The sequence below is a fragment of the Panthera onca genome, chromosome D3 (assembly GCF_046562875.1).
Source record: "Panthera onca isolate mPanOnc1 chromosome D3, mPanOnc1 haplotype 2, whole genome shotgun sequence".
Lineage (NCBI taxonomy): Eukaryota > Metazoa > Chordata > Mammalia > Carnivora > Felidae > Panthera > Panthera onca.
The window spans coordinates 3,146,955-3,173,524 of NC_138350.1; the positions used below are offsets into that span (position 1 = coordinate 3,146,955).

At 51.8% G+C, this 26,570-nt stretch overlaps 1 long non-coding RNA gene across 1 annotated transcript; it reads right to left on the bottom strand.

Annotated features, from left to right (window-relative positions):
- Positions 1-203: 203 nt before the first annotated feature.
- On the bottom strand, positions 204-4,699 carry LOC144613969 (uncharacterized). Its single transcript, XR_013551471.2, has 2 exons — positions 4,386-4,699; positions 204-792 (listed from the first exon to the last, which is right to left on the bottom strand). It is a non-coding gene; the product is annotated as an uncharacterized LOC144613969 (long non-coding RNA).
- Between the last annotated feature and the right edge of the window lie 21,871 nt (positions 4,700-26,570).

Consider the following 26,570-nt stretch of genomic DNA (forward strand, 5'->3'; position numbering starts at 1 on the left):
CGCGGGGCTCGAACTCACGGACCGCGAGATCGTGACCTGGCTGGAGTCGGACGCTTAACCGACTGCGCCACCCAGGCGCCCCTGTTTGTTTGTTTTTAATGTACGTGTACATGTACTTGACGTGCTGCATTCCATATGTCCTCTTTGGGTCTAGATCGTGGGGAAAATGTCCGAACGATATGAAGGACACAAGTGCACAGTGCTATCCAGCACCCTTGCAACTTATTGGAAACGATGTACACGCCCACCTTGAGCATCTGTTGCCGTGTAACAAGCAATACCACCACTTAGCCACCCGAAACAGCCAGTAATTATTGTCTCACAGCTTGTGTGGGTCAAGCATGTACCCACGATGGCTTCGCTGGATGTCTCTGGTTCAGGGTCTCTCACGACGTTGTGGTCAAGCTGTCAGATGGGGGCGCAGTCGCGTCAAGCTCGACCAGGAATGGAAGGTCCCTTCAAGCTCACTCGTTGGTCATTGACAGGCCTCGGTTCCTTGCTGTCTGTTGGCCAGGAACTCGGTTCTCTACCACACGGGTTCCCGTCAGACCTGCGTGTCTTCACAACATGGTAGCCGGCTTTCCACAGAGCGAGTGATCCCAGAGACAGCAGCCAAGGAAGAGAGGGCTCAGGATGGAACTGTGGTTTTTATCACCTGATTTTTCCCTTCTGCCGTCGATCATGGGAGGGGGCTGCGAAAGAGCCACTGGGACGTCCTGGGGGCTGGTGACCATGCTGTCCAAGCTCAGGAGCGTGGATAAACTGCCGGGCATCACACAGTGGAGCCCCTTGCTATTGGAAACAGGAAAGAAGAGAATGTCTAGGAACTGTGGCTTCCAGAAGATACTGCTAAGTACACATTGTACCTTTTGTATCAGACAGAAGAGAAAATACAAAAACACACCTTTGTCTGCTCATCTGTATAGAAAGATGATACCCAGGAATCTAAGGCAGCTGACGCCAAGGCTGTTTACCTGAAGCAGGGGGGCGTGAGAGGAGGGCACGTGGGCAGAGGAGTAACACGTCTTCTGCATCCTGAATGGTCTTCACTCGTGGATGCAGGAGAAATGTCAACAAAGATAAGGACTAAAAAAAATCACACCCCTAAGCGTAAAACGAACAAATGAACCCAACAGTATCTCACGCAAATACGAAAACAGTGCAGAAGGGAAGACACAAAACACAAACCAACCAACCAAACACTTAGAAGTTAATGAGAATAGAAAGGAGAGAGCTAACTGAGGCAGAGTCACCAGGAGAGGCCTCTCCAAAAGTTGACCTGTGAGGCAAAGAGAGACAAAAAAAGAAAGAAAAAAAAAATCAGCCCAGCAGAACATTCTGGGTCAAGAGGACTTAACCCTGAAGGACTTGCAACACCCAACAGAAAACAACAACAACAGTAAATCCTATAGGAACATGGGCGAACACGGATATTTCCCCACGGAGGACGCACAGGTGAGAAGCACATGAACACGTGCTCAGCATCGCGAGCCACTCGGGACATGCAAGCCCAGACCACGGGAGACAGAGCAGTACACGTTAGGATGGCTGAAGCCAAAACGAGGGACGCCACCAAATGCCGGTGAGGACGCAGAGAAATTGGATCTCTTTCAGCAGGTGGACGCTTGGGCGGGCGCTGGTATGGCCAAAGCACGGAGTACCCCTCAGGCGCGCAAAGGAACAGCTTCCATGAGCAGAACTGCCTGAAAGGGCATGAAGGACCAAGTGCTTAGTGCAAAACAAATACTGACCGGAAAGTGTTACATCCTCTAAGACTTCACTTAATTTCCATGTTTGACATGACAGAACAGCAGAGATGGTCAGATTCGTGGTCAGCGGGGAAATAGGCAGAGGGGGGCAGTGTGGTCGCTGGGCGTACCAGCGAGATCTTCGGTACCCACGGTGGAATTCTGCATCTAATTTACCACTGGTTCCACGAATCTGAATACGGGGTTAAATCGTAGAGAGCGGCACACACATGAACTCGGGCTAAAAAAAAAAGGCTGAAATCGAATAAGGTGTACGGTCGAGTTAAGGGTTATGTATTAATACTCATTTCTTGATCTTGACATTGTACATCTACCATGTCAGACGTCACTGTTGTGGAGAGCATACACGGGCTCCTTGGTCCTAGTTTTACAACTTCCCACAAGCCTAAACTCACTCCAAAATAAAAAGCTTACATGTAAAAAAATACGACAAAATAAGCATATAGAAGCTACTTAAGTCTGAGAGCAGGAGGACGGATGTCCCCGAAAGGCCACCTTTCCGCAGGTTAGGGGATTTGGAGACAGCCAAAGTGCTGATTAAAAACTGCATACGCTAAAAAGAGAGACTACCTGCTTTGGTCGCACTGCATCACAGCGCTCCAATCGCCAGCCATTATTTCCGAGCCAATTTTCACGCGAACAAGAGAGGCGCGTAACACACATCGGCCTTGCCGACTCCATCAGCGGGCAATTAAAACGCTATGCAACCCCAGCACCCCTGTCAGATTGCTCCCTAAATAAAGATGAGCCCCTAAATGTGCCAGAAATGCACATTTCTGTGGGTGCACCACAACACAACACTGGCCTCCCCCAAAGATGCGAGAAAACCCAGACAGCCCTCAAGGAGTCCCGAGTAGAGCACCGCCTGTAGGTGGGGTCATTTTGCAAACCATTGTCCTGTGGTTTTTCATCTACAAACTTGTTTTAGGACTTCAGCTTGCCATATTGACACTTGCCAGTTTCTTTCCTCCTTGGCCCCAGATCACCCAGTCAACACACGGTGCGGATGACCAGCGATAACCGTCTTTGCTGGGTGATAGGAAATATATATATATAGGAACGTATATATCATATATTCCACACAGTGGACAGCCGCCCAACACGTCCAGGGCCATTCAACCACCCACCGCCAACAACCCAGGACGTGGACACTGGTGAACACGGCCAGCAAACCCGGTTCCACAACGTTCACTTAACGTTCTGAGGTTACGCCATTTCCCGGCACACAATAAAAATCCGGGGATAAAAGGATCGATGCAAGGATGCACGCTTTAGTAGGGAAGGTAGAAAAGGTGAAGGGAAAACCCATTAAGATGTTCAGTTCAGTTGACCCGAGTCAACTCAGGAAAACCTTTACTGATGGGTAATTTCTGAAGATGAAAGGGAAGCATAGACCCAACTAAACAAGTCCGTGAAAGAAACTAGTGACTGTCACTCAGAGAAACAAAGCGAGAGAATCCCGAGTGTTTCTGTTGCAGACGGAATGTGACAGGGCACATTTTTAAGGCTCTGTCAATACCATTAATATTTATGACCCGTCTCGCGAAAACATCCGTCGAGAGGCACATCCATCAAAGGCTTCTGTTGGGGGATTGTTTTGTTTTGTTGGATGATGAGTCCCAAATGACAAAATTGAGTGTTATTATATAAAGGGTTTTATTTGCCTCCGTTGTACACACACCCTTCAAGATGGCAAAATCATCAGGAGGTTGTATTCTGAGAAGATACGGTTCCTTTTGAGAAGAAAAACCACCTTTCCTCTTACCAGGTGAACTAAGTTATTTCCTGCGCCCAGCCTCCATGGTGCCGCCTCCAAGCTGACAGTATAGGGACCAGCCCCTTTCCACAGTTGGGGGGCGCTGGTTAAGACCCTTTCTTTACACCAGCTCCCACACCTCTTGAAACCCAGAGACATAAGATGCATTCCTATGCCCAGGGGAACCTAGATCTTTCTCTATAATGATGTAATACTGGGTTCGCTTGTGGGTGAAATGAGACAACAATATATGCCCACTGTTTGTCCCATGACATGGGCCCAGTGAACGTTAACCGCCGCTTCTCTTCAGCATACCAGTGCCCTTAAACGGGGGCCCCTTAAGAGTAGTGGTGACGTTGAAAGTACTCTGTAACCAGGGGGCCAGGGTCACTGACCAGCTGGATTAGATGCGGCTGTAAAGAATCCTTAGGCCCCTGCCCTCCCCGCGCACCCCAGAGGGAAACGCGCAGGAAATGTGGCAATGCACTCCCCCCTCCTTTTTTTTTTTTTTTTTTTTTTTTTTTGCATAGCTTAGCGCGGAGCCCTGCACACCTCTCCCCAAAGGGCCTTGATTTCACAACCGGCAAGACGGCGATTCTGATTGGCTCCAGCGGCTCCTGCCCAAACCGACCGTCCCCGGGGCGCCCACTAGATGGCGCGCGCAGACCAGCTTGTGGCCACACCTGCCCCGCGCTCCCCTCCCCCTGGAAGGTCCCTGCACACCTGCCCCTGCGCAGTCTTCTTCCCACCTACCTACCTACCTGCCTCCTCAAGCCCTTGCCCCACCCCCCGCCCCCCGGGGGCCAAGTGGGAGCCAGGAAGGCGCCCCCCGCAGCCCCACCCCGAGCTCAGCGCAGCACCTGCCGTGGGGCACCTGCCTCGGGCACCTGTCAGCCCGGAAAGGTGTGGCCTCCCTCCGCCAGCCCCACCCCCGCCCTGCCGCTGGATGGAGGCCCTGCTCCATGGTTGTCAGGGAAAAGGACGCATGCTCGCTGTAAACATTCCAAAGGGCTCCAGGAAACCTCAGAATCCCGGCAGCCCCGGCAGGGCCTTCGCTGACATTCTAGACGCGTCACTCCACATCTAAGTCCACGAGCCTGCACAGAGATGGCCGGACGAGTGGACGGCAGACGACCTCGTGCTTTCTAACAATGACGTCATCCTCTGTACTCCGCTACTTTCTCAAGTGCTAAGTTTCCCGTTTCGCTTAGACTTAACAGAAGGCAGTGAATCCAATGTGAAATGTCTGAGCTTCAAAAACCAATCGCTACAAGATACGCTGATCGTTGAAACACCTCGCTGTGGCCCGGCGGAAAGTTCCAGGCGAAACGAGTCACTGACTGGAGCTCCACCTTATGTCTATTATTATACTGTTTCATTTATTTATATGTTTGTATTTACTTATTTACTTATTTTATTTATTTATGTTGTCAGATTATTGGGGCATAAGTGACAAATAAAAATTGTGGGCATTGATGGTATACAGGGTGATGTTCTGATGTACACATACATCGTGGAACGATTACCACAATCAAGCTAGTTAGTAGCAGGGACCTCACATAGTCACCATTTTCTGCGTACGTCTGCGTGCGTGTGGCGAGACCACCTAGGATGTACCCTCTTAGCAACTTTCAAGTATACAACACAGTATCGCTAACTGAAGTCTGTCCTGCCCACTAGATCCCCAGCACTCACCCATCTTATTCATAACTGAGACCTTGTGCCCTTGACCAACATCTCCCCGTTTCCTGCAGCCCCCACCCCCTGGCAAACATCACTGTGTGTTTCTACGCATTCAGCTCTTTCAGATTCCACGCAAAAATGAGATCAGTGTTTGTCTTTCTGGGTCTGGCTTATTTCACGTCGCATGATGTCCTCCAGATTCATCCATGTTGCTCCGAATGGCCGGGCTTCCTTCTTTTTAAAAGATGACTAGTGTTCATGTATCTATTCCTATGTATCACATTTTATTTGTCGGCTCATCCATTGACCGTTTAGGTTATTTCCCTACCTTAGCGGTTGTGAATAACGCTGCTGTGAACGTGGGTGTGCACATACCTCTCTGACACAGGACAGCATCTGAGCTGTCCAATGTGGCGGCCATTGGTCACATGTGGTTATTTAAATTAACATTAACTGACATTAAATACCATTAAGATTCAGTTCCTCAGTTGCACTAGCCGCGTTTCAAGTGCCAGAAAGCCACGTGTAGCTGGTGGTGACCTTATTAGCACAGATAAAGAATTTTCTGTCACTGAAGACAGTGCTGGTATTAACTGACTCCCTTCTTTGACAGATGCGTGAACGGTACCCTTGGACTCCTTCCCACTTTCCTCTGCTTAGATATTTATTAGTTTTACATATATTTTTGTGCTTAAATTTGTCACATTTGCAGAAGCTGACGCCTCACTCCAATGCTAATCCATTCTTCACATCCTCCTTTAAGCACCCCCCTTACTTCATCAGTCACCACGGTTCCAGAAAGGATGGGTCTGATCTTTGATCACCGAAGGCCCCTTTTTGTTGAGGGCTTTCCACTTTTTCTTCCTTTAGTCTCAGTTTAATGAGGTCCCGGGGGGAGAAATGAGCTAAACCAAGTGGTCAGCCGCTGTGTTGGACCAGAAGTCCTGAAATGCTTGGTGAACTGGGGAGTGCCGTTCAGATTTGGGGGACAGGTGGCCAGTCCTTCCTTCCACACACCCGATGGAGGGCCCGTGTGCTGGACTCCACGGTGGGAGCCGGGACGGGTGAGGGAGACTCAGTTCTTGGCATCGGTGAAGGCAGCAGGGACCTTCCATCCAAGGGGGAGAATTCTCCTGCTTTGGGGGGAAGGTTCTTTCATGGAGGAGGAAGTATTCCGTCCCACAGTCAAACACCAAGCGAAGCCACTGACATCCTTGGGTGGAGCTACCCTTACCTTCATTTATTTATTGAGACGCAGCTGGAGAAGCTGCTGGTTCTCTTCTGAGACCAGGAGCCAGGCTTTGGAGCAGACCCAGGGAAGAGGTGCTGTGGCCTCGGAGGGGAGGTCTGCCACCTCTCCGCCTTTCCCAGGACCACGTTTGACCCTGGAAGATGTCACCGTGGCTGGTGACGATCATGCAGTCCTACTCTCCCTGAGGAGGAAGAAACCAGCACTAGAATCTGTGGGCAGCAAGAAACAGGATGCCCTAGTGTCTAGGGTGGGAGTTCCTACCCCTGAGCACCCTGTGAGTCCCCCTGGGGCTGCTCTGAGTCTCCATCTGAGGGCAGCCAAAGAAAACTATGGCAAGGTGGCCCCTATTCCCCTCCACATGTCGGGCTGGCCCTGACCTTGCTGGCCCTCTGACCGGCTAGGAGGGGAGGGGACAGGTGCTCTGAGCATTGCCTGTGATGGGGCTGAGTCTGCCCAGTCCTCCACAGGGGCAGTGACAGGCTGCTGTCCAGGGTGCTTATCAGTCACAGAGGCTGTCTATGCCATGGAGACGCGTTTCCCAGGTGCAAAGGGCCAGGGCAACCCAGCAGGTTGGGTGTTCTTGCAGTCTTCCTAATCATAAGCCTCCTGGGGACAGGACCCCATCACATCACATGTTTATAACCTCCCCCCCACCATGCCTACAATGGTGCTATGGACACCACGGGGCGAGGGGCTTAAAGTCAAATTTCTTCAGGAACTGGGTTCGGATGGGGGTGAGTGAAGGTCATGGAGGTAGGAGAAAAGTGAGTGAGGGAGGCCCTTGACTGGGGCTCATTCCCACCTACAGGGGACGCCACTTGGCTCCCCTATCTCCAGGGGACAGTCACAGTCCAGGATTTCTCACTGCTCCACGTTTTCATGACAGGCCCTAAATTTTTTTTTTAATTTTTTTAACGTTTTATTTATTTTTGAGACAGGGAGAGACAGAGCATGAACAGGGGAGGGTCAGAGAGAGGGAGACACAGAATCTGAAACAGGCTCCAGGCTCTGAGCTGTCAGCACAGAGCCCGATGCGGGGCTCGAACTCACGGACCGTGAGATCGTGACCTGAGCCGAAGTCGGCCGCTTAACCGACTGAGCCACCCAGGCGCCCCTAAGCCCTAAATTTTTAAGATGAATTTGGTTTTCTAATTTTTAATTGTTATCTCAAATCTTTTCTTTTAAGTTTATTTATTTATCTTGAGAGAGACAGAGACAGCTGAGTGGGGAGGGGCAGAGAGAGCGGGAGGGAGGGAGAATCCCCAGCAGGCTCCACACTGTCAGCGCAGAGCCCGATGCAGGGCTCGAACCCACAAACTGCGAGATCATGACCTGAGCCGAAACCAAGAGTCGGACGCTTAACCACGGAGCCACCCCAGTGCCCCTGTAACTGATTTAAAGTGAAGTCAAGTTTGTCTTCAGATCCAGGTGCCCGATGACATCATCCTCGGGAGGTTTCTTTTGTTGGATTTCCCGTTGCACACGTCACTCACTCTCTCTTCTGTTCGTGCACTCGTACGATACACAGATTCCCAAAGTGTGTGCAACAGACAGCATGTGGAGCAAGGGGCAGGCTCCTGAGCCCTTCCAGTGTGGTTTCCTGGCTGGAGGGGGGTCCTTGCCTGTCCCTGTGGTTTAGCACGGGTGAGGCCAGCTGAGGTCTACCAGAATATCCCAAGGAAGACCGTGAGCTCAGGCCCGAGTTTCTTTGACAACTGCTATTTTTTCCTCTTCTATAACCCCACCCACCATCCCCTGAGGAAAAGCATGGACTGAAGACATATTTTTAAGAACAAGTGCTCTAGAAGGAGAGCAGCCCCTAAATAAATCAGTTTACATTAAAAAAATTTTTTTAACGTTTATTTTTTTTTGAGAGAGAGAAAGAGAGAGAGCGTGCGTGGGGGAGGGGCAGAGAGAGAAAGAGAGGGGACAGAGGCTCCCAAGAGGGCTCTGCGTTGACAGCAGTGTGCCAGACGCGGGGCTCAAACTCATGAACCATGAGATATGACCCAAACTGAAGTCAGATGCTCTACTGACCCGAGCCACCCAGGCACCCCAAAATAGTTTACATTTTTGACCCCTTAGCCAAGCTCTCTAGATCCTGGAAGGGTTGCATGATATGCCTTGGAGGAATGCTGAAAGATGGTCCATTGGCCTCCAAGCTGCTGGGGAGACGGTAACAACATGAACTTAACTGTCCACGTGGAAATAAGACACAGATACAGCTGTCGGAGTGGACGTATCTCTAGACAGTGATAAAATACGCATGAGTTTCTTTAGGAAGCCTAGGAAACGGTGGACTATTATGGCATTTTTTGCTGTTCTTTGAGGTTTTTTTCTTTCATTTTTCCGTCTTTTATGTTATTTTCCAAAGACATGTTTAAATTAAAAAAAAACCATAAAGACACTTATTAAAATTATTCCATAAAAGCCAAACAAACCGCCTCACCAAGCTCAAGGCTTGTCTAAGTCTTTCTAAGACTCCGGGAGGCACAGGGTGACGGGCACCAGGTCTCTCTGGCACCACTTATCTTCCATTTCTGCTGCCCCTGATGATCTCCCTGGGGACCTCGAGGGACTGATTGCTGCCCTAGGGCCTTCCCAGCCAGACAGGGGGACAATTGCTCTGGTGATGACTCCAGGAATGTGTGACTGTGTGAGTGGGGGCAAGACCCCAGACATCTCTGAGCTTCCGTGTCCCCTCATCTGCCAATCAGATGTGTTTCAGTAACACAGAGAGTTCACAGATGATACCTGATTTGGATGGCAACCCTGGAGATCATTCCATCGAACTCAGCCTCCGAGGGAAACTGAGGCATCGCAGAGACGATTTTACCCAGCTCATTTTTTTTCCCTGTTCTCCAGACTCCGAGAGAAAATTCGTTTATGAAACCTGGCCAGGTAGGGGCTGTGCTGACTAAAACCCCACATCTCCCGAGTCCCAGCTCTCTCCTGGGATAAGGAACAACTACATGGAGAGCCACCTGTGAAGATGACCGTGGCCTCCATTAAGTGGCCACCACGGATTTTAGTGGCGCGGCCGCTGGATGTCACCATCCCAGCGTGGGCACACAGACCTTCAGTAGCATCAGACCAGCAAGTGCCTCTCAGGTAATTAATCATCTGTCAGACAGTCACTTGGACAGAGGCGTTTGTTGGAAGAAGGCTTCTCCTTCTTCCATTGCCAATTGATGAAGTGTTTGGTTCCCGGTCCCTGGATTACACAGGGATTCTGATGTGAGCTCCAGTTCAAAGGGCATCACTTGTGACTGTGCAAACAAGTTCCTTCTAGAGTGAAATTCCTGCTAATCACCTCTTCCAGCAACATTTGGCTTTGGAAATCTGATTTGCGAAGGGGCCGCTAAGCCAAGCTTTCGGTAATTGCTGGGATCAGGAGGTTCTCCCAGCTGCATTCTTCGTGTCGGCAGACGGAACCTTCCCTGACTCCACAGACAGCACTGCCGTCCTCCCAGCTGCTTGGAATACTAATCTAGGAGGCGTCCACGATGCTTCTACATTGCTAACAACCACATGCGTCCAGTCCATGAGGAAGTGACAGTGCCTCTGCTCTCCAGAGCATATCCAGAATCCAACCACTGCCTTCCGTCTACACTGCCAACACCCGAGCCAAGTGCATCATCTCTTGTCAGGATGAGCTGACGCCCTCCGCGCTGGGCTCCCCGTCCGCCCCGTCACACCTTCATAGCACTTGGCACGCCCCACAGTTGCCTCGTGACACGTGTTTGTCTGCTGACTTGTCTCTCGGTCCTCATAGGAATGTTTCTTAGTTCCATGATGGTAGCTCATATTTGTCACTATCATCCATCCTCATGACCTAGAAGACCACTTGACATCTAAGGGGGCGTTCAGGAAATAGTTGTCAAAGAAAGAGCAGTGGAAGGAGGGGCAGAGATAGCCAAGGTCAGTCATACGGCTTTCCAAACGGGTGCTGTCTTCCAAGGAGCATATGTTCAGCCTGTGTCCTTTCTCCCTCATTCCATTCCTTTTTTCTGCTGGCTTTTCCCCTTTTCCTCTCCTCTTCACCACCCTCCCATCTTTCCAATGACAGCTGCATTTCAGGTTGGGCAGTGGGCGTTGAGGAACAAGGCTAATTTAACCTCCCCTGGAAAGATATATCGGGATCTTCGATGCAGAGTGTGTGGGAAAGGTCCTTCGCTATAGAACCATCTAAGTAAGCACATGATCATACACAGAGTTGGGTGCCCAGGAGACAGGTGTTGAATGAGTAAATGGAAAACATTAACAAGCTAACTAGACATGCAAGGCCAGGTAGGATAAGGGGGCAAGAGGGAGATGTGGTGAATGAGTAAGACGGCATTGGACACTGTGGGTCACCCTAGAGGCCCTTTTTATAAAGGCTTCATCCAGAATCACACATTGTGGATAAGTGAGATGGGTGTTGAGAAAAGCAAGTTCCCTTAGACATTTCAGCAGGCTTGTTGTGACCGCTGCAAAGACTGATGAGGAATTAGACCAGAAATCAGGGCTACTTGGGGGAGTATGGCAGTCATTGAGCCAAGAGCTAATGGCAGCTTCAGCCGAAGATCGAGTTCTCCAGGGGGCATCGGTACAAAGTGGCCGTAGTCTGGAAGGAAGATCTGAGAAGGTTTGATTTTGACTTTCATATTGTGTATGAGAGAATGAGGACGCCGAGATTTTTATCCAGAAAAACAGAGAGGACCGAGCTACAACTGACTGAGACAGGAGCACTTTGAGGAGAAGCGGTTTTGATGAGCTTGGTAGGACGATCGTCGAGAGCGGGGGTTGGCAAACCATGACGTCAGGCCAAATCTGGCCCGCTGCCTGGTGTTGTAAATAAAGTTTTATTGGAACAAACCCACGCCTATTTGTTTGTGTATTGACAGCAGCTGTTTTCAAGCTACAACAGCAGATTGGAATATTCATTCTGAATATTTTTCTATTGCGATGTCTTCATATTATTTTCCCTTGAAGTGTATAATCTGCTGTTAATCCCATCTGGTGCATTTTTCAATTCAAATACTGCATTTTCCATCTCTTGAATTTCCATTTGAGTCTTTTGTTATACGTTTTATGGCTCACCTTGTCATATCCATGCTTTCCTTTATATTCTACAGCATATAGTTGACATTAATAGTAACTATTTTAAGGTCCGTGTATGCTAAGTCAATTATCTCCATCATCCGTGGATCTGTTTCTATTGGTTGATTTTCTCTTCTGGCTATGGGTCATATTTTTATGCTTTTTATTATGCTCGGTAATTTTTTATTGGCTAATGGACAATGTGAATTTTGCATTTTTGAGACATAGATCCATTGTATTTCTTTTACCAGGATTGGACTCTTTTCTTCCATGATGTTAAGTTCCTTGCAGATCATTTGATTCTTTTGAGACTTGTTTTTAAGCTTCATTAGGGCAGGTGCAGAGTAGTCTCTGCTCTAGGGCTAATTTAGTCAAATTTTAGATTTTTAAAAGTGTGTATCTATCTCTTTTTTTGAAAGAGAGAGAGAGAGAGAGAGAGAGAGAGAGACAGAGCCTGAGCAACGGAGGGGCAGAGAGAGAGGGAGACACAGAATCCAAAGCAGGCTCCAGGCTCTGAGCTGTTAGCACAGAGCCGGACTCGGGGCTCAAACCCATGAACCGTGAGATCATGACCTGAGCCAAGGTTGGACACCTAACCGACGGAGCCACCCAGGAACCCCTAATTCAGTCCAATTTTAAAGGGAGGACCCATCTGACAAGTGTATCCAATGCAGAGTGTGATATGGTCCCTCCATCTGGCTGGTGGGAATGTGTACCTCGTCATGTGTGAGTCAGGGAAGCAGTTCAATTTATGGCTTTTGGTGATGCTTTTCTTGGCCTTGGGAACTTCGACCTGTGCACACACAGACAGCACACAGCCCGAGAAGAAAGGGGGCCGATCTTTCTCCGGACACTTTCCTTCCAGCCCAGTTGCCTTAACTACCTTCACCTTTACTCTCTGTCCCTTGGGTCAGCCTGACTCCTGGATGGTTTCTTCCTCCCCTGGCTGCTGCCTGGAAAATGCCTGCAGACACCCAGCGGTGACACCTGTAAGACTCACATTGTGCTGTCCCTTTCTCTCAATGAGCACGGTCTTGTGCTACCCACGGCTGCAGTATCTGAATACAGGTATGTCGTATATTTTGTCCGGTTTTCTACCCACGGGGGGATAGGGAAATTCTGGGAGCAGTGACTCCCTCATGGACTGGCTTCATGGGAAAGCAGAGAGCTGCGGATTTATTTTGCTTGGATAAGACAGATCGTAACCAAATAACTGAATAAATAATTTTGAGATGGCTGTAAGTGGGCAAAAAGATAGCGTGAGTCATGCGTAAAAATAATGGCGGGAAGCGAGGAGTCAGGAAAGGCTCCCTCTCTGCAGATTAGCGAGACGGTGCGTGCAAAGTGCCTGCCACAGCGACTGCAAAGATGAGGTATAGAGTGGGTTTGAGGCATCGCTAGCATGCTATTATATTGATAAGCCAAATAGGGTGGTGTTTAAGAGCCTGATCTCCCGGACTTGAGACCCAGGTCTAGTATGTCACCACTTGACCTTGGACAAGCTCTCTGTCTTCACACTCTCATTTGTAATGTGGGATGCACCAAGAGCGTCTCCTCCTAAGGTTGTTGTGGGCCTTCCATAAATAAATTATGCCTCTACCTTGTAAGCCCTCTGCTGCTCTTTCTAATCCTTGGGGTTGCCTTTCCGGGGCCTCTTGCACCGGGGGCCACGCATCTTGTTCCACGTGGTGCCTGTGGCCACGTGGAAGGTCACACCCAGAGGTGACCTTGCCGTGCCGCGCACTTTGAAGGAAGCGCTCCCCGGCGTGCTGGCTTTGCGATTATGTCACCGTGACGGGCCGGAGCGCGGTCAGCCTCGGCTGGAAGGTCACAGGTGCCCTGACGACACCGCGTCCCTGCCCTGGAGGCACCTGTGAGCCTGTTCACTTTGTTGGGAGCGGAGAGCCCCTGACTTGGGTAGCTGCAAGACGTGTCTGTGTGTCTGTCTCTTTGTTCTGTCTTTCTCGCTGCCTGTGTTGGTATTTCCGTCTGCCGATCTCTCTCTGGCCGCCTTCAGGCCCTTGACTCACAGCCCCTGCCTTGTTCTGTTTGCTTGTCCCTCGGCGTCTCCACCCTGGTGCGTTTCTTCCCTTTGTCACACAGCCGTTCTCTTCTCAGACTTCATTTACGCCTGCGTGTTCTCTGTAACTCTTTATTCCCACAACATTTCCTACCCCCCCTTCTCTCCCCTGTCCCTCCCCGTGTTTGTCTGTCCTTGTCGTCTGGTTTCTCCTTCCTGCTCCGTTTTCCCATTTTCTCTGTCCATCCGTGGGCCCCACCGAAGGACTGGGACCCGCCAGAGCCCGCAGCCAAGGCTCCCCTGCCCGCCCCAGTCCCCACCCCCCCCCACCCCCCCCACCCCCCCCCACCCCCCGGCACCAGGCACCAGCCAGTCCTCGGGAAAACACCGCACAGAAGGGTTTATTCATATTTAAATAAAGTCATTACTGTGGACTGGAATTTCGGTAGGTCTCCGCTTTTTCCTCGGGAGGGCTTCTCTCGGTGGTGCATCTAATCGGGTTTGGGTTTTCACGGAGCAGCTGTCATTTGCTTGCTGAATCTGTGGCAAGCCCATGTTTGATTAAATTTTAATTTAGCCCAAGATGTATAAGGAGATTTATTTCACACAACAGAGTAACCGTTGTAATTAAGCAGAGCTTTGTCAAAGGGGTAGCAGTAAGGTCCAAGAGGGGAGTTAGAGAGATACTTCTGTAATTATTATTTGCTGCAACGTGAGTATATACGTAGACCCTGCTGAGTCAGAAAGAGCAAAGGACATCAGAAGGCAGGGGACGCAGACCAAAATCTCCCCTCGTAGGTACTGTGTCTCTCTCTCTCTCTGATTCTCTTTCTCTCGTCTCCGTGACTGTCTTTCTCTCCACTTTGCTACGTCTCCAGGCTTCACCCTTCTCTGCCTCCCTACCTGCCTGCACGGGGGACTTTCTGTTGTTCAAAAACATGCATAACAATTACACCTCAATCACGTTAAAAAATTAAATGCAAAAATGCAAAAAAAAAGAGAGAGAGAGAGAGAGAGAGAGAGAGAGAGAGGGAGAGGGTGTGTTTTCTTTTCCGTCTGTCTGTGTCTCGCTGCCTGTCTCTCTCGTTCTACAGAAGCGACGGGTCCCTTTCCGCGCAGCTCCGATCCTGCACCGGGGGTGGGTGCCCACGGCCTCGGGTCCTCTCCGAGCTCTGCTTCTCCACCAGCCAGAAACCCCGATCTCCTCCGTCGCTCTGTGCGCGGGGACTCGTTCGACCTCGGAACACAGAAACCCGATTTTGGACCTGCTGATTCCCATCTGCTACAGAGCCCTCCTGATGGGATTTAATTAATATCTGTTTCGGGTTTTGTTTTTTGTTTTTGCCTTGAGGCTGAGGTGACGGAGTCAGAGTAACACGGGCAGGTGTTATCTGGGATCCCGGACTTCAACAGCTGGAATAGCGGAGGCTCGTTCTTGCTCCCTGGCCGTGGCCGACAGGGACCAGCTGGTGCTTCGCTGGGCCCCGTCGTCACCCCGGGACCCGGGCCGCTGCAGCAGCCACTGTCCCTGAGGCACAGACGGGAGAGCAAGGGTTTTTGTTCTCTTTCAGCTTCTGCTTAGGAATGAGTCCTCGCTGAGCTCAGTGTGTTGGCCAAACATACGCATCCAGAGGGGACAGGAGGGCAATCCGACCACGTGCCCCGGAGAGCAGGTGCACGTGCCCAGCCCGTTCCCCTCTTGGATCCCCAGAAACCCTTTGAAAAATGTCTTATTTAACAGCTGAGGTGGCACAAGAGATGAAGTGACCTTCCTATGGTCACAGAAGCCAGGAGCTGGATGCCAACCTGCTCTTGACCAACTGACCCAAATACATGGTCCAATATCACCACGTTTCCACCTGCTGTTTAACGTCCTAACACACGTGTGCACACGCACACACACACACACACACACACATGCCCTCATGTGTGCACACACACACGGGCACATGCACACTCGGGGGTGCACACATGTGCATGCACGTGCTCACACACACCTGCTCAAGGACATTTAGAGGTTGTTTCCAACATCTCCCTGTTGGAACCAGTGCTCCAGCGAATATCCTTTCCAGGCTTCCCGGGTGACATTTTCTAAGTAAATCCCCAGGAGGTGAAGTGGTAGGCTGTCCATTTTCGTGACCATCTAGAATGTCCACGTATCCTCAGCTCTGTGTAAGAGGAAGATGGAGATGGAACCCACACCGTCGATTAATTTGTCAGCGGAGAGTCTGTGGGCTGGTGTCTCCTTACGATGACTCCCGGCAAATGCCAGATGCGCCCTTCTGTCACAGCCAGATTTCGTCAGTGCACGGAGTGTCTGTACTCTCTGTTAACCTCGTGTTGGCTGTGGGGAGTTCGATGACCCTGGGGGGGATCTTGAGCCAAGGGCCAGGCAAGAATTCTGTAGACGTCGTTGGTACAAAAGGGCGATTTTATTAAAGCACAGGGACAGGACCCGTGGGCAGGGAGCGCTGCACTAGGGTTGGGACAAGACTGACGATATACTCTTAAGCGAGCGGGGGTTAGGGAGAGCGTAAGTCCCTAAGGAATTTGAAAGCAGGGATTTGGGGACCTTGAGGGGCTCGCTGCTGTTAAGATATGGTTGCTTTTAGTCTTTAGTCACACAAAAACATTAAGGCATCAAGGCAGCCGTGAGTTCCTTGAGCAAGGTCACATACTACACGTTTCAGGTGTCTATCAGGGGGCCGCAGGCTGCAAGATTTAATTCATGCTACATTTCTCTTGCCTTTGTTTCCATCATCAAACCCACTGGAGCGTCAATATCTACACAGGGGAGAAGGAATCACAGCTCCCTTCCCTTCCTGGAGGCAGGTGTGGAGCCAACGTTTATTCTGGCATTTCTTTCCAGCTCTGAGATCCTGCTTAGTTTCAATGGTCTCCACGGCTGAGACATCAACAGTGGCAACAGTGTTATTTAAGAAATGGTGACCGTCTATCTGAACAGCACAAAGACAGACGGAAGCCTTGTCTTGTGGTAGATGGTGAATTATTTGAAGTCTCTGGCATTATGGGATGATTTGGGGGAAATATTTAAATGGAGCAAGAGCTTTATTGTCGTGCCGAAAGTAGGCGGGAAGTCCCTTTGGGATTCTTGAGAGGCTGTTTGGAAAAATGGGTGTAAATGTCCGAGTCGCTCGTGAAAAACTAGGCACAGGTGAACACAGCTGCAAAGAAATTTGTAAGAAAAGCATAAGCCTGGATCAGTTGTGATTTTCTTTTATTTTTCCTTATAACCTAGTCACCTCCCTTTGAAACTGTGCCTGGGAATATCACTGCAGGCCCTCTCGGAAGGCAGTGAGCATCTAGTGAGCAGAGACCAGTATTAGTCTATTCTGTTCCCCTAGTGCTGGCAGGGGTTTGCCCGGGCTCATTCTGTATTAATAAGAACGCTTTCAGGCACAAGTGTCAAAACAGAACAAAACAAAACATGTAAAAAGCAAAAACCAATTTGCACTAAGAAATTAGTTTCTGTAGCTAAAATTTCCGGGGACGACGGGCTTCAGGAACAGCTTGACCCAGGAATCCTGCCATTATCTTCAGGAATCTGGCTCTGCCGCCCTTGAATTTCGCTTGAAGCAGTCATTCAAGGGAATGAATTGGCCAGGTTGGGGTCACGGGCCCACCTGTGTCACGGGCCCAAAGCGTCAGCACCACCCCAGGTACACGTACCTGTAGCAGGGGTGTGTGCACCCACATGGAAACTGTAACTATCGGTCGGCTTGCTATCGAGAGGAGGAGGAGACATGCAGGGTGGGCACAATCAATGCTGGGCGGGGAAATCTGGTAATTTTCCAGTGTGCACACAGAACTTAACAAGCAATGCTCGCAATTGGATGACTGTGTTGTGTTGGAGGGAGGAAAGGACGCCACAGGACACGACCCCGGCTGACCCTTGGCCGACCCCGGGGCTGTGGGAGGCCCCTCCGGCTCCTGTCCCCGGGATGGGGCTCTGCCTGCCGTTCCACGGTGGGAGCGGGCTTCCAGGCGGCGGCCCTGAGAGGCGTGTGGCGCTGAGACCCTGTGAACTCTGCGGTGCCGCCCGCTGAGGCCTCGCCGTGAACCCCAGGATGCAGGCGGGCGGGGGAGGGGGCAGACAGCGCTCCGCCCAAGAAGAGCCTGGAGTCAGGTTCTCTTGCTTGTTTGTTGCACCTGCCGCCTGGGGCTCTGCTCCTTCCGGCCTCTCTCCCGCCCTCCAAGCTGGGCTGGTTTCAGATTTCACCCCGAGGCTCCTGTGTTTGCAAAGAAGTTGAATTCGGCCCTTTATTGTGGAAACAGGGTCCCACATTGTCTCTGTAAACAGTGTGATTATTCCTCCATCCACATTTTATCCTGCATTTGGTAAGTTACAATATCCATTCGTACAATTATTTTTTATTCATGCTGCACTCCTTAAATACACCTCTGTATAGATTTCCTCTCCCCAGTAAGGATGGAATTCTTGGAGACCTGGGCTTCATCTTATACACTCTTGGGTTTGTCTCCAAAAGGGCATTCACAAATTCACAGAAAGTGTGGGCGTTTGGTCCACACAAATGAACAAACCTTTCTGAAAATTTTATTTAAAATTTTTTTTAATGTTTATTTATTTTTGAGAGAGGCAGCACGACCAGGGGAGGGGCAGAGAGAGAGACAGAGAGAGAGAGAATCTCAAGCAGGCTCTGCGATGACAGCACAGAGCCCAACTCGGGGCTTGAACCCACGAACCTTCAGATCATGACCCGAGCCGAAGTCAGATGCTTAACTGTCTGAGCCACCCAGGCACCCCTGAAATTTCAAAGAGAAAGGAAAACAGTTTTATTTGAGCCCAAGTTAAGACAGCTGTCCGGGATCTACAATTTTCCCAAAAATAGAGTGGTCTGGGGAAGGAACATTTGGTGCAGGGTGATATATGGTTTTTACCCAGAGAGGTGCAAGTCATCATAATGAAGGACATTCCAGAAAGTTATAGACCTTATCTTTTGATTTTAGTATGTGCGAGGCTGTATGACTTTAATCTTATGGAAACCAGGGAGGGTTTTTTTTTTCCTTATCTTTATATTTGGAATGCTCCCATTAAAAAAAAAAAAAAACAAATTAGACCTACAATGTGTGCTTGGGGCAGAAACAGAGCCCCAGCTTTGAGGTTTTGAGGCTTCCTCTTGACCTTGGTAAATGTTAAAGTATAACTTCCCTAACATTAAAAGTTGAAAATCTCTTTTATCAAGGTAACTACTAAAGAATGAATGAGCCAATGAACAAATGAATGAATGAATCCAGAGGAGAGAACGCATATTTTTAAGAAGTTAATTATTTGGCTTTCCCAGATTCAATTGACATTGCTTTCAAATTCTTATTCCGAAATTGTATTTTGTAGACAAGTTGCTTTTATTTGGAGGTTTCATATCCATGAAAAGCAATCATCTGCAAAATGGAAGTAATAACTATAATGGTTATTTGTAGTATTCTTGAGAGGATCAACAGAGAAATTAAGTGCAGTAAAACCTTGGTTTGCGAGGATAATCCGTTCCAGAAACATGCTTGTGATCCAAAGCACTCATATATCCAAGCGAATTTCAAAAACCATTGGCTCAGTTGTGATCATGTGACATTCGGCATCACCTACGACTTGTATTACAAGACATTGCTTGTTCGTCAAGTTAAAGTCTATTGGAAATGTTTGCTCGTCTTGTGGGACACTCGCAGAACGACCTTCTCGCAATCCAAGGTTTTACTGTATAAGGCACTTGGCCCGGGGCTGTCCGGTCGTCAGTATATATAACAACTGCTGCTTCTACTATTCATGTTGGATGATCTCTTCCCCGTTCTGTGTCTGGGGACAGTGAGGACTGACTGAGAAAGCTAACTGGGGACCCACTTAGTGCCCTCTGGGAACAAAGCTAGAAGGCGATCGCTGAAGCAATTATCCATTGGGTAGAGTCTGGTGGAGGCGACCGTGTCTTTCGGGGGACCTCGCTGCTGAGCGGCGTTTTGCCCGGCTTCCACCGGCTTCTCTAGTTGACTTTCACTCTTCGGACGAGTGTGGAAGGAGCGTCTTTCCCAGAGTCCCTTTGTGGACCTGCCTGGTGGCTCTTTACTTCATTCCTGGAGCAAACCTTTCATAGCATCTGCGGCAGTAGCTGCACGGATGCAGCCCTTGTTCATTTGCCGCCAATTCCGTTCCGAGCTCTGTACGTAGAGAGTCTCGTTAAGCCTTCACGAGGTCACCACGCGGTGGGTACCTTTGTTCTCCCCGTGTCCCACATCAGGGAACTGGGGCGCGGGGGGAGGGAAGTGCCTTGTGGCGGACCCGGGAACGGACTGTGAAAGCCGTTTGCACGCCCGCACTGCACCGCCAGCTTCACTAGGGACGCCCGCTCTGCCAGCCGCCTCCGCAGGTGGCTCCCCGTGCGACAAGCCTTGGACTTCCTGGCGAGGACGAGCGGGTGCACTCTTCCCCCAGCCTGCCTCCCCCTGCTGAGACAGCGGACAGATGGCCGGTGTGACGGGCGCCGTCTGGCTCGCTTGAGGGGGTGGCCGGGAGAACAGCAGAGAAGTAGCCCTGGCCTCGCGGGGTCACTGGACCAGGGTCGGCGGCCGGAGCCTCCGGAGTCCGGTCGTGCGACAGGTGCAGTCAAACCCGCGATGGGTCTTTCACTGGAGTCGGACCTTCTGGGACTTGGGATCCACTGACACGGGGCCGAGCCAGGCCCAAAGCCAGACCGTCCAGTCCCGGAGCCTGTGCGCCAGACGTCCCCCCACACAGCTTCCCACGCACCAGGTTCCGTCCCCGGTTCCGGGGATGTGACGAGGTCAGAACAGAGGGGGCCGAGACCTTGGGGAGTCTACGGTCTGATGAGTAGTTAGACATGGAAACACAAGCACCAGACGAACACGGGGTGAGCATCGGGGGTGGGTTCCCGCAGGGCAGACCGGGCGCGCCGTCCACACCGTGGCGGGCAGAGAAGCCCCGCTCCCCCCAAGAAGCGGGTGTGGAGGCTGAGGCGCGCGGGTGTGGTGAGGGCTCTGCGTGGCTGCGAGCGGGGGTGAGGGTGAGGACTGGGGAGAGGTCTGGGGGGCTCCCGTGGGAGGGACAGTGGGGGGGCGAGAGAGCCGGAGGCGGGGTCAGGGTCAGATGGCCGCGGGCCGCGAGTGTGGACTTAATCTTAAGAACAAACGGCAGGAGGCTTTCCAAGGGTTGCAACCTAGGGGAGAAACGCTGCGAGTTCCGTTGCGATACAAAGGATGCTCTTCAACTGTCGTGGGGGGTGTGGACACGGGAGGTGGGTGGGCAGCCGTGGCGGCTGTCCACGCGGCAGGACAGGGTCTCCGTGGCGGTGGTCGTGGGGGCAGCAAGAATGTGGCAGGCGGGGGAGCAGTCCCGAAGGCGGCCCCCGCGGGACCCCGGGGATCAGCAGAGGAAGACAGACGTTGCCGAGGCGCCCGCGGATCCCTGGGCTTGGAGGGGACCCTGGTGACCGGGAGGCCTGGGGGAGGAAGGGGGCTGGCGGTCGGCTCCGGAAGGCAGAGGTTGCTTTCCGGCGACCGGTTCTGCCTGTTCTGTGTGTGGTTACTTTCCTCCTCCTCCTCCCCCTCCTCCTCCTCCTCCTTCTTCTTTTTTGTAAAGAATCTTTTTTCTCAATGTTTCTTTTTGAGAGACAGAGAGAGAGAGAGAGAGCGTGTGAGCGAGCTAGTGGGGGAGGGGCAGAGAGGGAGAGAGAGGATGCAAAGCGGGCTCTACGCTGACAGCACAGAGCCCGATGTGAGGCCGTGAGATCGTGACCCGAGCCAACACTGGCCGCTTAACCGGCTGAACCGCCAGGCGCCCCAGTTACCGGTCTTCATTTGAAACTACAGCGAGGGCCGCGTTCACGGTCTTGATGAGCTGGGAGGACAGGCGGCTGCCCACCGAGTGACCCCGGAGCGGAGATCTGGGGACCGTTGGAGAGCACCCCGTGTGGTGGGGGAGCCCGGCCGCAGGCTGGAGCGAGGGGGCTGGTGGCAGGAAGGGTCCCGGGAGGGGTGACCGTGCCCCTGTTCCTGGGGGCGGAGGAGGGAGCGCGGCTGTCGGGCTCCGGGAGCTCAGCCTGGGATGCACTGTCCCCGGCCTCCCAGAACTGCCGAGCCGCGGGGCCTCCGCACTGGGTCCGGGCAGACGGAGTCTCGATGGCAGGGGGAGGGGGACGGTGGCAGCGGCCTGCTCACGGGCTCCCCTGTGTGTGACCTGCGCCCTCTGCTCTCCCGCGCAGGACACGGAGGTGCTGAACACGGCCGTCCTCACCGGGAAGGCCGTCTCGGTTCCCGTCAAGGTCGTGGCCGTTCAGGAGGACGGCTCCGTGGTGGACGTGTCCGCGGCTGTGGAGTGCAGGTCTGCGGATGAAGACGTCGTTAAGGTACGAGGGGCCTCTCCGCTGGGCTTCCCGAGGGTCCGGGCCTCCGGGGGGGCCCCTCCCGCTGTCCCAGGGTCCCGTGGGGCTGGCGCCAGGGAGTGGGGGGCCTGGCTGGACCTGGAGGGGCCGTGCAGGTGCGCTGCTTCCCTCCCGGAGTGGGGGAGTGGGGACCCCCGGCATCTCGAGCAGAAATATTTCTCTGTCTCTGTCTCCAAATACCTTCTCAAATCGTGCCAACTCCCCACATCGTACACGATTTCCCAGTGTATTTTCTCTAAGAGATTCACTTTTTATTTATTTATTTTAATTTTTTATTTTTGGGACAGAGAGAGACAGAGCATGAACGGGGGAGGGGCAGAGAGAGAGAGGGAGACACAGAATCGGAAACAGGCTCCAGGCTCCGAGCCGTCAGCCCAGAGCCTGACGCGGGGCTCGAACTCACGGACCGCGAGATCGTGACCTGGCTGAAGTCAGACGCTTAACCGACTGCGCCACCCAGGCGCCCCGCGATTCACTTGTTAAACTGGGAGGTCAGTTTTAGCCTCACTGCATGACAAGAGAATCTTGACCTTGATGTACTTTTTTTTTTTTTTTTAACTTGCGTTAAATTGGATGACTGGTGACCGCATGTTAGGTGCCACCGAACGTGAGCATCACGTCCCGGCTGACAGTGTGAGAAGTCCGGCGGTGGGGGTCTCTCTGCCGGTCCCATCGTTCGAGACCACACGTTCAGCCAGGCACCGGCCCCGCCGATTCCTTGCGGAGCTCTCTCCCTGCGTCATCAGATTTAGAATTCCTGCCTACCTTGGGCACACTGGTTGGCGATTTCCTTTGCTGCAGACGCTTCGTGGAGAAAAGACTCAAAGCCTCAGAAGGTCTTTTCTCTCCTAAGTCGCTAAGGGCACCCCCGGGGCCCATTCATCTTAGAGAAAACCATAATGCTGAGCGTGCCGTCTTTCCTGACATTCCTCTGGCTCCGCTTAGAGGTTGAAGGAAACTGGGGCTCAGGCTTAAGGACCTCACTCACAGTGTGTTTTCTGGCAGCAGAGAGAACGGGTCTGGGAGGGGCTGATTGTACACGAGCCTTTGATGGAGCCTGTGCCTTAAGTCAAAGATGCCTTGGGTAAAGAAGCAATGAGATTTGTGTAAGGCATATTTACAAACAAACCCTGCGGAACCCAATTTGGGGGCGGCCCAGTCCTGGTGTTGGAACATGACTTCTCCCTGGAGACAGGAGAGAGTGTTGCTCAAAGCCTGTGCCCACAGCCCTGCCCCCCCCCCCCCCGGGCACGTTTGATCTGACCAACCGAAGCCTTGGATATTCAGAGTCTAGAAAACTCCGCACCACCAGCCGTCTGTTCCAGAACGGCAACGACAAAAGGGCTGATGATTCATTTCCCTCTGTCGCCTTTGACAATCCACATTGCTTATCACTCCCACGTCATTTGCACTGAAGGGTGACAGAAATCGCAGAGCTTGGAGACAGGCTGTACCAGTATCCTAAGGCCGCCAGGTCCCAAGCAAACGGCTCACCTGTGCAGCACCCCAAACCTGTGCCCCCTCCCGAGGGCCTCCCCAGGATGGGGTCCCCAGGCTCCTGCCCCGTAGGACTCCACCCTCCGGAGGCCAAGGCCAAGCCCCTGGACGGCTGGGCTCCAATTCCTGCACTGTGGTCACGGGAGCGTGTTCAACAGACCCTCTGTCCCAACTTGACAGACAAACCACTTGGGAAAACGGGAGTGATGTGCTCCGTGGCCACTCCCGCAGCTGCATGGAGACGGGACTTTCTTTGCAGAAAAGTACAGCCTGATCTTCAGAGGAACATACTGAAGTCACCAAAGTCAGCTGCCTCATCCCCTCCGTGGGCTGTGCCAGCTTCTGTTCCAAACCTTTGGGCCCGTAGCAACCAAGAAGGTTTAATTAATTAGCGGTATGGCATTTTCCAGGCCGTGATGCCAGTCCTGGGGATGCGTTTCGCCACTACCTCTAGGGGACTGGCCGTGTCCAAAGAGTTGTGCTGTCCTCCCGCCAACGCGGTGTGTTCCAGGGGCCTCTGTAACAGCAGACGCTTTTCAGCACCGTGCGGAGAAGTCCCCCCGCCTCCGCCGGTCCGTGGTATTTTCAGTCCTCTGCAAGTGCAGGGAAGGCCGGGGATTCCCAGGGAACAGTCTTGTGGGGATTGCCAGGGTCTCCTAGAAATTCTGCAACAGAAGATTGCCCATGGGGCAAACTCTGTGCAGTGAGGTTTCAGCTGCAGGGAGAAAGCGTGCATTTGGGAAAAGGTCCACTGCGATACCCTGAAAGCAAACTTGACTTTTGATCTCAGACCTGGGACCGAGGTGGGGTGTGTGGGGGCACTGGGGGCCGTCGCGGCGTCTGGAATCTGGAAGAAGGCAGTGATGTTCAGACGCTGGAAACTTGACCTAATCTAACAGGGTGACAAAAAGTCCTACTTTTGTGTTTATTGATTGATTGATTGATTTTCATGTTTTATTTTATTTTTGAGAGAGAGAGAGAGAGAGAGAGAGAGCGCCCCAGCAGGGGAGGGGCAGAGAGAGAGGGAGACACAGAATCCGAAGCAGGCTCCAGGCTCCGAGCCATCAGCACAGAGCCTGACGCAGGGCTCGAACCCACGAACCGTGAGATCATGACCTGAGCCGAAGTCGGATGCTCAGCCAACTGAGCCACTCACTAGCACAGACTTTGGGAGACACAGCTTAATAGCAACGTCAGTGTGAAAAAGCCTTGACATTTTTCCGAGTGGTGATGAGACCCAGTGAGTCAACTGTTTGAGGAGATTGTTGTGAAGGCAGACTTGATCTTCGTGGGCATTAATCAGTGCATGACCCCGGGTTAGAGGTCACACACGTGCTGACCACAGGCCAGGTCTAACCCAGAGAGGGTGCGTGTGTGTGTGTTCGGCAATTTTAAAATGGAATCAACTACCACCGTGTCAAAACTGCCCTTTTCACCTTGAAATCTGGATTCCCAGCTCCTCTTGAGCAACGACGCGTTTGGGCCACCCTGGGTCCTTACTTCTGCCCGTCAGCGTCCTCTGGGGCTGCTGGGGTCCAAGCCATGTGTAGACAGATGCAGGCCCCACCCTCCCCCTCCCCCCTCTCGCTCCCCCACGGAGGCTCGCGGGGCATTTGTCATTTCTCGTCGCCCTCTTGCTGCTGGTTTTCTGAAAGCACATTTCGGGGGAAAGTGAGGTATTTCTCGTGCCCTGGCTTCTATACAAAGTCAGCCACAAATGCCGATCTCGCTCAGTCACCCTGACCGGAATCTTGTGTCTTTCTAGGCGGGGGGGGCAGCACTGGATGCTGGAGTGTATTCTGCTCAAGGGTGTTGGGGGGGGAGGTACCTGGTGTCGGTGACAGAGGGGTGGTCGGAGCCCGTGTGAGCGTGGGGCCTGGTGAGAAGGAAAGGGACAGGGGTGGGGTGAAGAGGGACACAGGACAGCTCTCTCTAAGCCTTCCAGGGGCCACCGTTCGGGAGACAGAGTACATCTGTGCCATTTAAGTCCCCAGAGCGGAAATCAAAAGGAAGCCGTTCTAGCTCAGTCGAAAGACGAAGAAGTCAGAGGCAGGGAATCCTCTGGTCAAGATTTCGGTCCGACGATGTCCGCTCAAATCCCGACTCCACCTTCCTCTCTACTTGACCTTGGACAAACTGCTTAACATCTCTGAGCCCAGCGTCCTGACCCATACAATGAGATGATAATTGTATAGTGGAAAGATTTGTTCTAATACCAGAAGGTAAGGCAAACTTGCCGATAATCAAGGTAATCCCTGAAAATCCTTTCAAGGACACCTTGGCTTTTAGAAGGCTCCCCCCATAAAACAGTTGGTGTGTTTGTTTATTTTTCTCCTTAATTTCTTGCATCTGGGGTGTGGGCAAATTTCCTGCGGCAGTGTATGGCCAGGGTTAGATTTGCAGGTGGTGTCGATAGAATCACAAATAAATAAGACCAGGGAGAAGCTGAAAATACGTCCAAGTTTTCTCTCTCTGTCATATTCTTTTCTCCTCTGTATCTTCTGATGGAAGTGTTATGAAGGAAATCTACACTAATGCTGAGCATAGATACTTGGATTATTATTAAACGGTTAAAATGGTGTATGAAACCATTCCAGGGAGGGATCTGGGGGGAAGGTAAAATAAAATAATGTTAATAAAGGGGTCACACAGTGCTGGAGGTGCATGATTTCAGCAAACATTGTATCTATATCTATATGGCATCGACATCTGTATCTTTATATCTAAACAGCTGAACCTGTAGTTGACCGAAGGACCCTTTACTCATGACGTGTCCCATGTGCCAGCCCAGGGTCTGGTACACATATGGTCCCCAAGGAATATTGGTTGAACGTGTGAGTGAAGAAATGAGACAGTGATTCAGAGATGGAGAAAGCTGTTTCAAGGATGCCATCCAGTTTGTCGGACGGTCGCGAGTGAACGTCTTGTCAGGGAAGCTCCTCAAAGAGACGTGGGCAGGCTTGGGTCAAAGGGATGGACGTTGGGTGCCGCCTTGAACTTGAGTCCTTAGTTCCAATGGTTGGAGGCCTTCTTCCGTTCATGTGGCATGCTGTTATTCTAGGAGCCCTTGCTGTGCGTGCCCAAC